This window comes from Silene latifolia, chromosome 11 (assembly GCF_048544455.1).
Source record: "Silene latifolia isolate original U9 population chromosome 11, ASM4854445v1, whole genome shotgun sequence".
In the NCBI taxonomy this organism is placed as follows: domain Eukaryota; kingdom Viridiplantae; phylum Streptophyta; class Magnoliopsida; order Caryophyllales; family Caryophyllaceae; genus Silene; species Silene latifolia.
In genome coordinates this window covers 180,907,172-180,919,122 of record NC_133536.1, presented here as the reverse complement: position 1 = coordinate 180,919,122, position 11,951 = coordinate 180,907,172, and positions in this window count along the sequence as shown.

Here is an 11,951-nt window from a genome sequence, read left to right as displayed (position 1 = left end):
GAACTTTAAGAAAGCTTGGGATTTACCATCAAATGGAAGCCCTTTTTGAATTGTTTGGTCTCTCTACCTTATTTCACATGCATGAGCAAACCTACCGATCCCTTGTTCTTAAAGTTTTAAGCTTCTTGAAAATCACAACCTTGAAAAAACGATTTGTATAGAATTTAGGTTGGAAAATATTTCTAGAATGATGACTCTAGTGGAATTTGCTAACGTGATTGGCCTTGATGTCTTGCCTACCCGGACATCAAAACCGAAAAAATATAGTGTTGCACCCCTATGGAGGGCCATGACCGGCCGAGATTTCATGTACATTAAGGAGTGTCTAGCTTTCCACATTCAAAACCCTATTTTGAGACTCATCTACCGGTTCCTTTCCGGCACCATCCTTGCACGCCGGGACCCGGCAATTGTGAACGAACTCGATCTTGTGTTCATGGAGTTGTATCTCGAAATCCAAGGAAGGGGTGGATACCATTTTAATGCGCCTCTCGTACTACTTGAGAAGTGGGCTAAGTTTAGAAACAGAGATGACAATGGGATGAAACATATCGTCAATGGAGGGCTCATTACAAAGATTGCAAATCATTTCAATCCAAAATTCAACGAGAATAATGAGTACACTCCACTTTCCGGGAATACATGGATAAATGAGGAACTCCTTCTTGTGCAACATCATTGGATAACCCTCGAGGGGGTTGATAAGAGAACCAAATGGATAACAAAGGGGAGTAACCCAATCTACTTGCCAATGACAGGTCTACCAAGAATTTCACCAAGGAGGGGTCCTCTATCACCAATCCTGTCATACCTCACCCCCGCAAACCCAACCCAAGCAAGTCAAGCACCACCACCACCAAATCCCCAACAACAACAAGAGCCACAACAACAAAATGAAAAGATCAAGATACCTCACTACCCTTTTCAATACCAACCATACAATCACCCTAACCCTTTTATTCTTCCCCTAGATGACTTTGTGACGGGGATTCTCCAAGACATGCATTTGCGTCAATATGAAGCCGCCGTCGATAGCTACTATGCTCTTTACCCTCAATTCCACAATTTGGTTCAACAAGGAATGGTTAGCGAAAAGGGAATGTTTCCCTCTTGGGCTCAATTGGACATTATCTTCCCGAACTCGGCAAAGGCCAATGAAGGGGCAAATGGGCATGAAGGCGAAGGGAGTGATAAATCTTGGGGTGGGGATACGGTGGAGCTCAATAGCGAGGAAGATGAGTTCATGGACTTTAATGCAAGTGATGCATCCAAAGAAGTTTGGGATAGTAACCTAGAGTGGGATGATGGCGATCTCTAGAGATCTCTTCATAGCTAGATAAAGCGGGCATGAGGCACCCATCAAATGCTTAAGTGAAGTTTCCTTATCCTCTCTCTTTATTTTTAATTTTCATGAAAAGAATTTGATGTTTTGATAACTTGTACCATATTTGTTTTCATTTTGAGGAGTCCTAGCAACATGGAGGACTAACACCTTGGCTCCATTGAGGTGTTCTTTTTATTGTTCCCAATTTGTAAAATTCAAAATGACAATTTGTAGTTTCATGCATTGCATTCCATGTGCATAAACTACCCCGAAATTCAAGACGTTAGAAATAATGTCTATTTTGGTTTGGGGAAGTCCATGCATACGCATCGGGAGGTAATTTAAATTACGCTCTCCGCCATAACAAAACCCATGCATCATGTAGTGTAGCTTAGTATAGTTTGCATTTAGTTTAGAAATCATGCATCATGCTTGCATAATTTCCTATCGTATTGGTCATTGAGGACAATGCCTATACTAGTGTGGGGATGGGAAATTCTAACTTGACTTTTATTCAAAAATCCAAAAAAATAAAAAATTACGAAAAAACCATAAAAATTTGAAAAATTGAAAAAAATCAAAAACATGTTCATTTCCTTTATAGCGTAGTCTTGTATATATTGTGTTTGTTCATCCTTGTTCACTTTGATTGACTACGCCACATCCGAGAGATGAGGATATTGAAGACCGCATGGTATGATCTTTCCAATCTCCTTTTTCCTCTTTATGTTAATGACTATGTGGCTTTATTTTGATTGATGCGGTAAAAACAATGTGAATCTAGGATTGCATTTAGATTATTTGGCATACTAGTTGGTAGAATCATATGCATTAGGATGTATAAATGTTAGTTGCATCATGGCATGTAGTTGCATGTTAGAAAAATTTTGTGAAACCGTCTACTTGGGAAGCTTGACAAGTGTATATAGGCCCTAGTAGATGCTTTTTCTTCTTAAGACTTTGATTGTTAGAATACTTATAAAACACCCTAGGATGTGTCATGCTAGTATCCTTTGACCCATGGATTAAGGCCTAGTCAAGAGTACCTTGTGATGTGATAACTCCTTGGCTACAATTTATTCCAAGGTGACCCTTGAAACCATGCAAACCATCATTCATCCATGTTCTACCACATTTTGTCATCAAAGGGAATGGGCACAAAAAGAAATTGTTCAAAAATTTGAGTTCAAGAAAAGAAAAGAAAAGAAAAAGTTTGCAAATGCATCAAAAGAAAAGAGGAGTAATAAAAATGAAAACTCCTATGCTTCAAATATAAGGCACCCTCGTTACTAATTGGGGTGACTTTGAAAATGTTCAAAAGAAAAAGCAAAAGTTGAAAAGTTGTCAAGTATTGAAATGCCAAAAATCAAAAAGAAATGGCAAAAAGAAAGTGTTCTCAAATGTTATATGCCACAACAAATTGGGGGGAAAAACAAACTCCCAAATGAAACTCAAATTCTATCGATCCCTTTATCCATCGTATCCACTTTTGTGCATGGTAGAGAGGAGACGACCCTTATTCTTGTCTAGGCAAGAGGGGGAATTCCGCGATCCTCCAGTATTTCTAACACCATAGGGAGTCTACTCTTGAAAAAAGCATTTAACGATTGAGGGCAAAAGTACCCTAGCTTGACACAACTTGGAGGTGATTTATTGGTATCCTTCTAGGCTTAGTAGTTTGAAGAAACCATATCTATGAAGGAGTGTGTACCCTTGAATTGCTTCCTCTTTAGATAATTTCCGCCACTTAGATTAGGAAAGTGGCTATTCTTTTGTAGATGCATCCATTACTTGATTTTGTGTGCTTTAATGTTTGGATGTGTCGCCATTTTAGCAAGACCCACCTTGCCTTGCAAGAAGGCATCCTACCTCATGGTTGTCTTGTTGTGAGTTGAAGGGGCGGAGTGAGACCCGCTAATAGTCTCATGTCGGATATATTAGTAGGATAGTTTAAATAAGGGTCCTAGTTTTGTCACCTCTTTACTCGGGACGAGCAAAGGTTCGGTTTGGGGATATTTGATGTGACCATTATTTGAGCATATTTAGTCCTTGAATTAGCCTCGATCCTATGCTTTTTAGTGCATATTTGGGTCATTTACTATCTTTAGTCCTTTGTTTTGCATATTCTTTGAGGTTTTGTTTCCTTGATAGGAGAGGAGTGCAAACCTTGCATTTTCATGGCAAAATAGAGCTAAATCGATCGAATCTAATGACCAAGCATCAAAGAGAACACAAGGTTAGAAGGCCTTTGTACATATTATAGTAGATGGGCAATGATGAAAAAATCCTTGCATCCCCGACTAAATCCCGGAGGATTATTGGAAGAAGAGAGGAAGAAAAGAAGAAAAGGGAGGCTGTGACGAGATCCGCTCGTCCAGCCAAGAAGACGCCCATCCAGCACTTCAGGAATTAGAGCGTCATTGCCAAAGGGACGCCCGTCCAACCACGCCCCAATCCGCTCGTCCAGCGTATCAATCCGCCCGTCCAGCCACCATGAAATCCGCTCGTCCCGACCCCTTGGACGCTCAGATTGTCTTACATCCCCATACGTCTTCTTCGCCCCTCCATGAAAGATGCGCATATTTATGAAAGACCGGCAAAAAGGAGACTCGCATCTTTTTCTGAGAGGAGCGATTCCTCAAGGACTTAATCGTCATTTAAGCCCTTAGTAAACCCTAATTTGTGTACCTAATCCCCACTATAAATACCCCATTAGTCTAATTAGACAATCATGTTCTTCTTATCAATCTTTAGTGTAGTTTATATCATTCTAATCTCTTCTTAATCTTGTAATCAACTTCTAATCAAATATTAATACAAACCTCATTTACTTAATTTCTCTTTTGTTCATCTTTTATTTTGGGTAATTGAAGATTATTTGGGTTATTATTGGGAGATTGACAACCTTCCAATTATTCATCAAGTACTTCTAGTATTTTTAGCTTTATTTTGGAATCATTAGTAGGTATAATTCTCTTAATCCCTTTTTAATTATTGTAAATCTTTCTTACTTGTTCATCATGTTTTACTTTGTTAATATGATTTACAACCTTGTTAACATGTTAAACTAGACAATGAGTGAGTAGTTTCCTTAACTAGGGTTAATGGGTAATTAGGGAAAACCAACATGGGGGATGATTCATGCTTAATTTAATATGTTTTCATAATTTATTTGCTTGCTTGTTGTGATCTCAACTTATGCACATGTTATGTTTGATTAAATGCGAGCCTATGAATCCTTGCGTTTTTTACCCATCACTTACCTTTTCAATGAGACTTGTAAGACATAAACCAACTCGAGTCTCATTAAACCATGCATATAGTTGAGTAGGGAGGATTAAGTCGACTTGTAGGTGTTGTACAATCTAATCGATTCGGCTCCGGGACCCAAACCTTCCTAGGATTGTAAGATATAAACCAACTCGATCCATCACAACAATAATTGCTTGCTTATAATTTGAGAATATGTTTGTATAATCAATTCCCATGAATCCCCTATGACCCCATGACACCCTAGTGCCTTTAATCAATTGTCTACATCTCATTTTAATCATCTTGCTTGTTCACTTTTATTGCAATTTAGTTTAGTGATCTTCTCATCTCAACCCAAATGGTGACACCCCTAGACACCGCTACTTGCAATCGAAAATCCTACATAAATACCCGTCCCTTGGGATCCGACCTTTACTTGCCTCTTTACTAATAGTAGAGTTGTTTGTGAAGTTATAAATATGGTTTTGGTCTAGGTGCTCCTAACGACAAGTAACCGAAAATTAAGCTCCAAGTGAGTCCGACCAATTGTAGGGCTGTTCCAGACAAGGTTGATTCGAATCCTTTGCATATAAAATCTTTCTTTAAGGGTCTGGTCACGGTTATCACCATCATTTTCTGATTGTAGTGGTTGATGTGATCGAGTGGATCTGTGGTTCCGTCATAGAGCGTCATGGCCGGTGGTACACATCCTTTAGGAACGCCGACGAGGGCTATGTCGTCCACGAAGGGTGAGTCTGCATAGCTGTCTCGTGCCGCTTTCTCTAATGGGCGTGCTACACCTGGTATCCTGTACATCGGGTCCCTCAACTCCAGGTATTGCTGCTCCAACGAAGTACCTGCTCATACAAGAGGATTAGAAACTCGCGGGAAGGAACCAACATAATTACCTACTAACTAGGGTCCTCCAGAAAAATGGCCAGATGCTGGTTGGTTAGTCATTGGTGTTGCACTGACTATAGATCCAGGCTGCCATCCCGGTGTCTGCTACATGCCTCCAACCCATGCTCCTCTGGCGAATTGGTTATATGATGGTATTGTTGTGCTGGTGATAGCTCTAGATTTCCATTCAGATGTTTGGTGCACGGGAGTACCTGCAAAAGATGAAAAGTCAGACCGTGACGGAGTGCTAAACAAGGCATTACCTGGTGCCTGCTGCAGGCTGGATGGATTGTTAAATGACAAGCATCCCAATCCTCTGGGATCGATGGGTTCGCTGGGTGCTACTCCTGCAAGATTTAGCCTGGTGACTAATTCTGATGGAATTGGTCGAATTGATCCTCCACCGCTGGTCAGATTTAGAGCCTCAGGAGTCGATGCTGAATTTGGCTGGACTGCTATTACGATCTGAGCGATCAGGTTCCGGTTATCCTTCCTCAAATCCTCAACGGCCTGGCGTAGAACATCTATTCCCTGAATCATCACCTGTGTCGGGTCAAGTACTGGAGGTCCTCTACATCTGAGAACTCCTGCAGTTGATCCCTCCTAGATCGGAGCTCCAGGCATAGTTTTCCCCCTGCTGAGTCTGCTCTCCCTGCTGGATATAGATTGGATGGGTGTGCCTGCTGCCTTGGGTAACTGCGTCGGATTAAGAGGCAGAGGCAGAGGCATTGTTCTGGGTGACATGCTGATGGGGACCATCTGGCAGGATGCTGGAGACACACTTACTGATCTTGTAGATGCAGGGGAAGATCTTGTTCCAGAGGACGGGGCTGATCTGCTCTGGCTGCTTGACGGACTCTGGCTGGTTCCGGACATGGCGATGGTCTGGTTAGGTCTTGCGAGATTCGGCTATAGGAAATGATCACTATGCCCCACGGTGAGCACCAAATTTCTTTGGTAATAATTTACCGAGTCGTTAATTAAATTTGTGGGTGATAATAATCAGTCTATGGCTTAAGACGGAATGTGTGCAACGAGTATAACAAAAGAAAATGCGAAGAATTAAAAGACTGACGCGCAAGGTTTTGGTGACGCGGAAACCCCAATGTGGGAACAACTGCGGGGGGAGTCGGAATCCCACCAACTTAGCACTATAATCGAGAAGGAAATATAAAGATAAGGAAATACAAGGATTAATTTGTTGCTATATTATTGCTATATGATCGGTATAAATGTCGGAGTGTGAGTGTGGAATGAGATGATCTCTAATTTTTCTTCATCTGGCTATATATAGCACTTGCCTTGCTAGGGTTTGGACTTTGTAATGTTGCCTGCTTCTGCTTCTGGGATCTTTCTTATGTTACCATAAAAATAGGAGGAAGTTGTTGAATTAGTCAAAGGCTATCCCCCACTTTTGAACGTAAAACAACTAACACAAGTTGTGTTTGTTAATCTTTTCATCCAACGGTCCCCACCTGTTCCAACTCATTAACCCTTTTTCTTTCCTTTCTTCCAATGAAAAGGTGACACCTCATCAAGGATAAAAAGTGATATTTTATCCCCAACAATATATCATGTATTTAGGAATTATGTGATCTAACAATTGTCTCCAATTAGGATTTAAATCGGGTTGTTACATGCGAGGAAGAAATAATGTCAAAAAAATAAAGCGTAGAAACAAAGTGGAGTTGAGAAAAAGTGCGGCCAGATTGAGGCATGGGTCGTGTTTAATTGTTCTTCGATGGTAGGCTGGGCCATTTTTGTAGGTTATTTGGATTTTTGTAAGAAAAGGAAAAAAGATTTTAAAGAGCTAGATGCCCTACGGTGGGCTCCAATTGTTTCGTATGTATTTTGCGCAAAGTAAAATTAGGTCAGGGTAGGTCTAGGCAGGGTTAACTAGCTCGAACCTATCTGTTAATATGCAGGGCAGGATACGAAACTAGAAAAGTAAAGTAAGACAAATAAACAATAATGAGACAAAGAATTTGTACATGGAAAACCCTTAAAAGGGAAAAAACCACGGGCACCAAGCCAGGAGAGGATTTCACTATATTGTTGAGTATTTAGCACAAATGATTGTAAATAGCTTAAGTATTATGAGAGAATAATGTATGCTCGTGTATATCTTGTTGTGTCTTCTGTAAATAATCTTCAAGTGTTCTTTATATAGTCCCTGCTGAACGGCTGATGGATCTCCTACATTAATGCTGAATATTCCTCTTTAATTGCTTAGTTTAATGCGCTTTATTGCTCCCTTAATTGTTGTCTTTTATTACCAAATCTTCTCCATTAATGCTCCAATTATTATCTGTATATTGTCAATAATATGTTGGGAAATGTGTCCTCAACAATAGTGCGATCACATGATTTAATATCATAATTAAATCTCATATTAAGAATACGTGAGGGATGATTCTTTATACAGTCGACTGACCGTCATTAATCGGTAATGATTGGCTAACTAGAGTTTGACATTACTGTCGTGTGACGGTGGTGGTCAGTTGATCCCTTTAGGTCACACCTATAGGATGAAGCCCAAATAGCTATTTAATTAATTGTATGCGTCTGATTAATTAATTCCTTAATTATGGGAGTACAATTTTGCATCTTATTTTAATGTGATTAAATAAAGATTAAATTTAGTAATTAAGTGTTATATTACTAAATTAGTTGAGGTATTAATATAAGTTTTGAGGTAGAGGTAATTAGTTATTTAAAGTTACAAGAAGTTGTAATTTTAACTAACTAGTAATTATGGGACCCATTATATGATGATATAATGGTAGTATACTACTCAAAAAGTGGAGTGTATATTATATTATTAATTGTAATATTTAAGTGTTAAATGATTACATTAATAATAAAATATGTAAGATAGTTAAACATATGACTTATAAGCATTTGTGGGACAAATGACAAAAGGCAAAAATGGTCCATAATAAGACCATTATTTAGAAGCCAACATGAGAGCACACAAGATGCTCTTTTGTCTTGTTCATTTGTTATAACATTGAGTGATAGTGACATATCCATGACAAAAATCTTACAAAGCAAAAATCCTACACACTACCTACACAATTAAAAGAGTAAAAACAAAAGACAAAAGATTCCTCTTTTGTCCCATGGCCACCGGTTTTGGCACTTCAAAAGGAGCTTTTTTGCTCATTTTTGAACTTACTTGTTTTTGCTAGTTTTTGTTCTACCTCTCTCTAAAATCCTCACATGCAATTGCAAGAAAGCTCTCAATAAATACTAATACACCAAATCTATTACTAGAAGTAGTAATATAAGAATATTAGTATTATTAAGGTAATATTTCTACTATATATCTAGTTAATATTAGTAGAGATTTTTGGGATTCATCTTGGGTGCAATTTATTGGAGTGGCTTCTAAACTTGGAGTCTTAGGAGGATCATCCATCATTATAAGCTCAAGAACAAGTGAAGGAAGGTGACCTTACTTGTGCCCATAATTTCGAACCAATTAACAATGTAAGGAACATTGTTTTTCTTATAAATCTTTCATTTTGTTATGCATGCACTAGATCTAAAGAACATATAATTAACAAGTTAATTTGTTCACTATTAGAGGAGTCTAATAATAGGTATATGAACCTAACAAGTGGTATCAGAGCATAAGGATGTTGCATGCATAATCGGTTATTGTTTTTCCGAGTTAAAAGGTTAACATATAAAACTTAAAAATTTGTGATTTATAAGTATAAGCCACGAAATCACCATGCATGTTATATATTCTGGTCCTAAAGTATTTTTAGGTCATTTTTATGATTCATGGAAATTTATTGCTCATTCTAATGATTTTTGGTCATTTTATTACATTTTTATGACTAAAATGGGAATTAAAATGCTAAAAATAGTTAAATTTCGTTTCTGACCTTGGAAAATTTATATGACCTCACATGCATATTTTAAAAGTTGTGTGTAAAAGGACGAGTTAATTTGATTAATTTTGCATGATTTATGATTTTTATGAGATAAAAATGGATTAAAAGAGGTAAAATGGTTAAAAATAGTAAAATTTCGAATTAAGCCATGATCTTTTAATATGATGTCACATGCAAGATTTACAGAGAGTATGTAAATTTCTAGATTTAAATATCTTCTTTAGCATGATTTATGGATTTTTGAGTTAAAATGGCATAAATAGTGACTATTTTAGCAAAAATTAGCTAAAACGTATTTCATGGCTTGAGAAAATTATTTTAAGTTGAATTAATATCCCACTTATCAGATCTAAAGTTGTAAAAATTATTGGAGTAATTTTCGGATACTTTATGTATTTTATGAGATAAAAACGATAAAAATGCAACTATATTTTCTCAAAATTAATTCGAAAATTTTAACCATGTTTTTTGACATTATGAGGGTCATGGAATTATTCCAGAATGTTCAAAAATTTAAAATTCAAATTTTGAAACATTTATGATTTAATTTGGATTTATTTCATATAAATAATGATTTTAAGGTCAAAAATGAGCATAAAATTAAATCAAGTTGAATTATTGTCAAAAATTTAGTGATGACTGATTTTTGAGTCCTAAAATGTGTTAGGATAATTAACTTGAGCTTAGATGTGATTTAAGTGTTAATTAGTGATTTTAAAAGGTTATTATCACGCATTTCCATGAAACCGGGTTATATGTACGACATAAGTTAAATAAGGCGATTTGGCACATAATTTTGCATGATAGGTACATATTATAATGCTGCATATTTCAATTGTTGAATGTCTTTTATTTATATAATTTTGAATTATGTAATTTTATCTTAGTATGGCCTTAGTTTTAATTAATATTACCCGTAATGAAAGGGAATATTGATTCGGTTGTAATTTAATGTGATCTCGAATCACTTTTATTTTTATTTCATTAGTTTTTCATTTTACAAATGTATAATAGGAATAGCTTTGTATTTTTATTATTATTTGTAATTATGGAGCATCTTCAAGACGGTGCCATTCGGAAAGGTGATCCGACAAAGACGGTGTCTTGGGAGGCGTGCCATTTGAAGAATCAAGGGACCAAAGGAGTTGGTTTCCGAATGTGTAATAGATTATTTGTTTTTCTATTTTAGGAAGGCCATACTAGGAATTTTATTTATTTTATTGCTTTGCATTTCTTTTAATATGTTACATGCATTGCCAAATCGCCATAACAACACATGCATTTCATATCGAGTCTTCGACCGTGTCAATTATAATTATCGTAGTTCACCGCTTTAGTTCACTTAAAACGTGATAGATAATAAATTGACAAGACCTCTCACATATAATAATTGAGATAAAGCCTTACCAAATAGTAGAAACTCATGAAGTACCAATTTCGCAAGGGAGTTAATCCGGCTTCACCGTAATACAAACCTTGTTACGTTGGCGAAGTGGGGTAGTAAAATGTTATTACATCGAAATTTGGATTGAGCTCAACAGAAGTATTGTTGACCGTAGTCGCATGTGTTCCGGGCTAAAGATGAGAATTAGAGTAGATTTTATCGACCGAGAGTTCTAAAAGTAGAATCGATTAAAAGGTTAATCCACCGAGTTATATTAATAAGGGATGAATCGGCTCACCGTGCCCAAGTTAATATGAATTTGGATCTCGGAATCATTTATGTAGTTGGGTGGAGGTCACTATATAAATGCAATACTTGTAGTTATATTAACAAGTATTATTAAAACGATAGATGATAATTAAATTCCTTCATTTCCTATTTTGTAGTCAAAATTTGTTTTAATCAACTGCAATGGCAACTCCAAACGCGTCCGCATCCACTAGTTCCACCCCGCTTTCCAATGTGTCTTGGCTCCGATCCTTCATGGATCGATGTAAGTTAGAAAAGAATGGGTCCAATTTCGCCGATTGGGATGCACAACTTCGCTTGGCCGCGCAAGGTGACGACAAGCTTCGTTACCTTACCGAGGCATCTCCCACCGAACCACCTAATACTAGGTCCACCGCTAGGCAAGCCTATGAGGATTACCAAAAGGAGTCGGCCGCAATGAAAAATGTATTGATCTTTGCTATGGAGGCCGAACTCCAACGAAGTGCTATAAAGATTAGCACCGCTCATGAGATCTACATGAAGCTTGTGAACATGTTTTCACGAGCTCCTAGGGTCATTCAATATGAGGCGGCTTCCGCATTCTTTGATCTTAACATCAAAGAGGGCCAAAAGGTGAGCCCACATGTGCTCAAGTTGATGGAGCATGTTGAGACCTTGAAAATGCATAAGGTGGAAATTCCCGATGAACTCGTGATTGATCGAATTCTTCATTCCCTAAACAAAATCAAAGCATATGTTCAATTCCGGGTGAATTTTAATATGCAAGATAAGAAGGTTTCCCTTGATGAGTTGCACAAAATGCTTGTGCAAGCCGAAAGGGACATGGGGCTAAGTGTTAGCACCACCAAAGATGTGCTCAATGTTAATCAAAAGAGCAAGGGAACTTTCAAGAAAA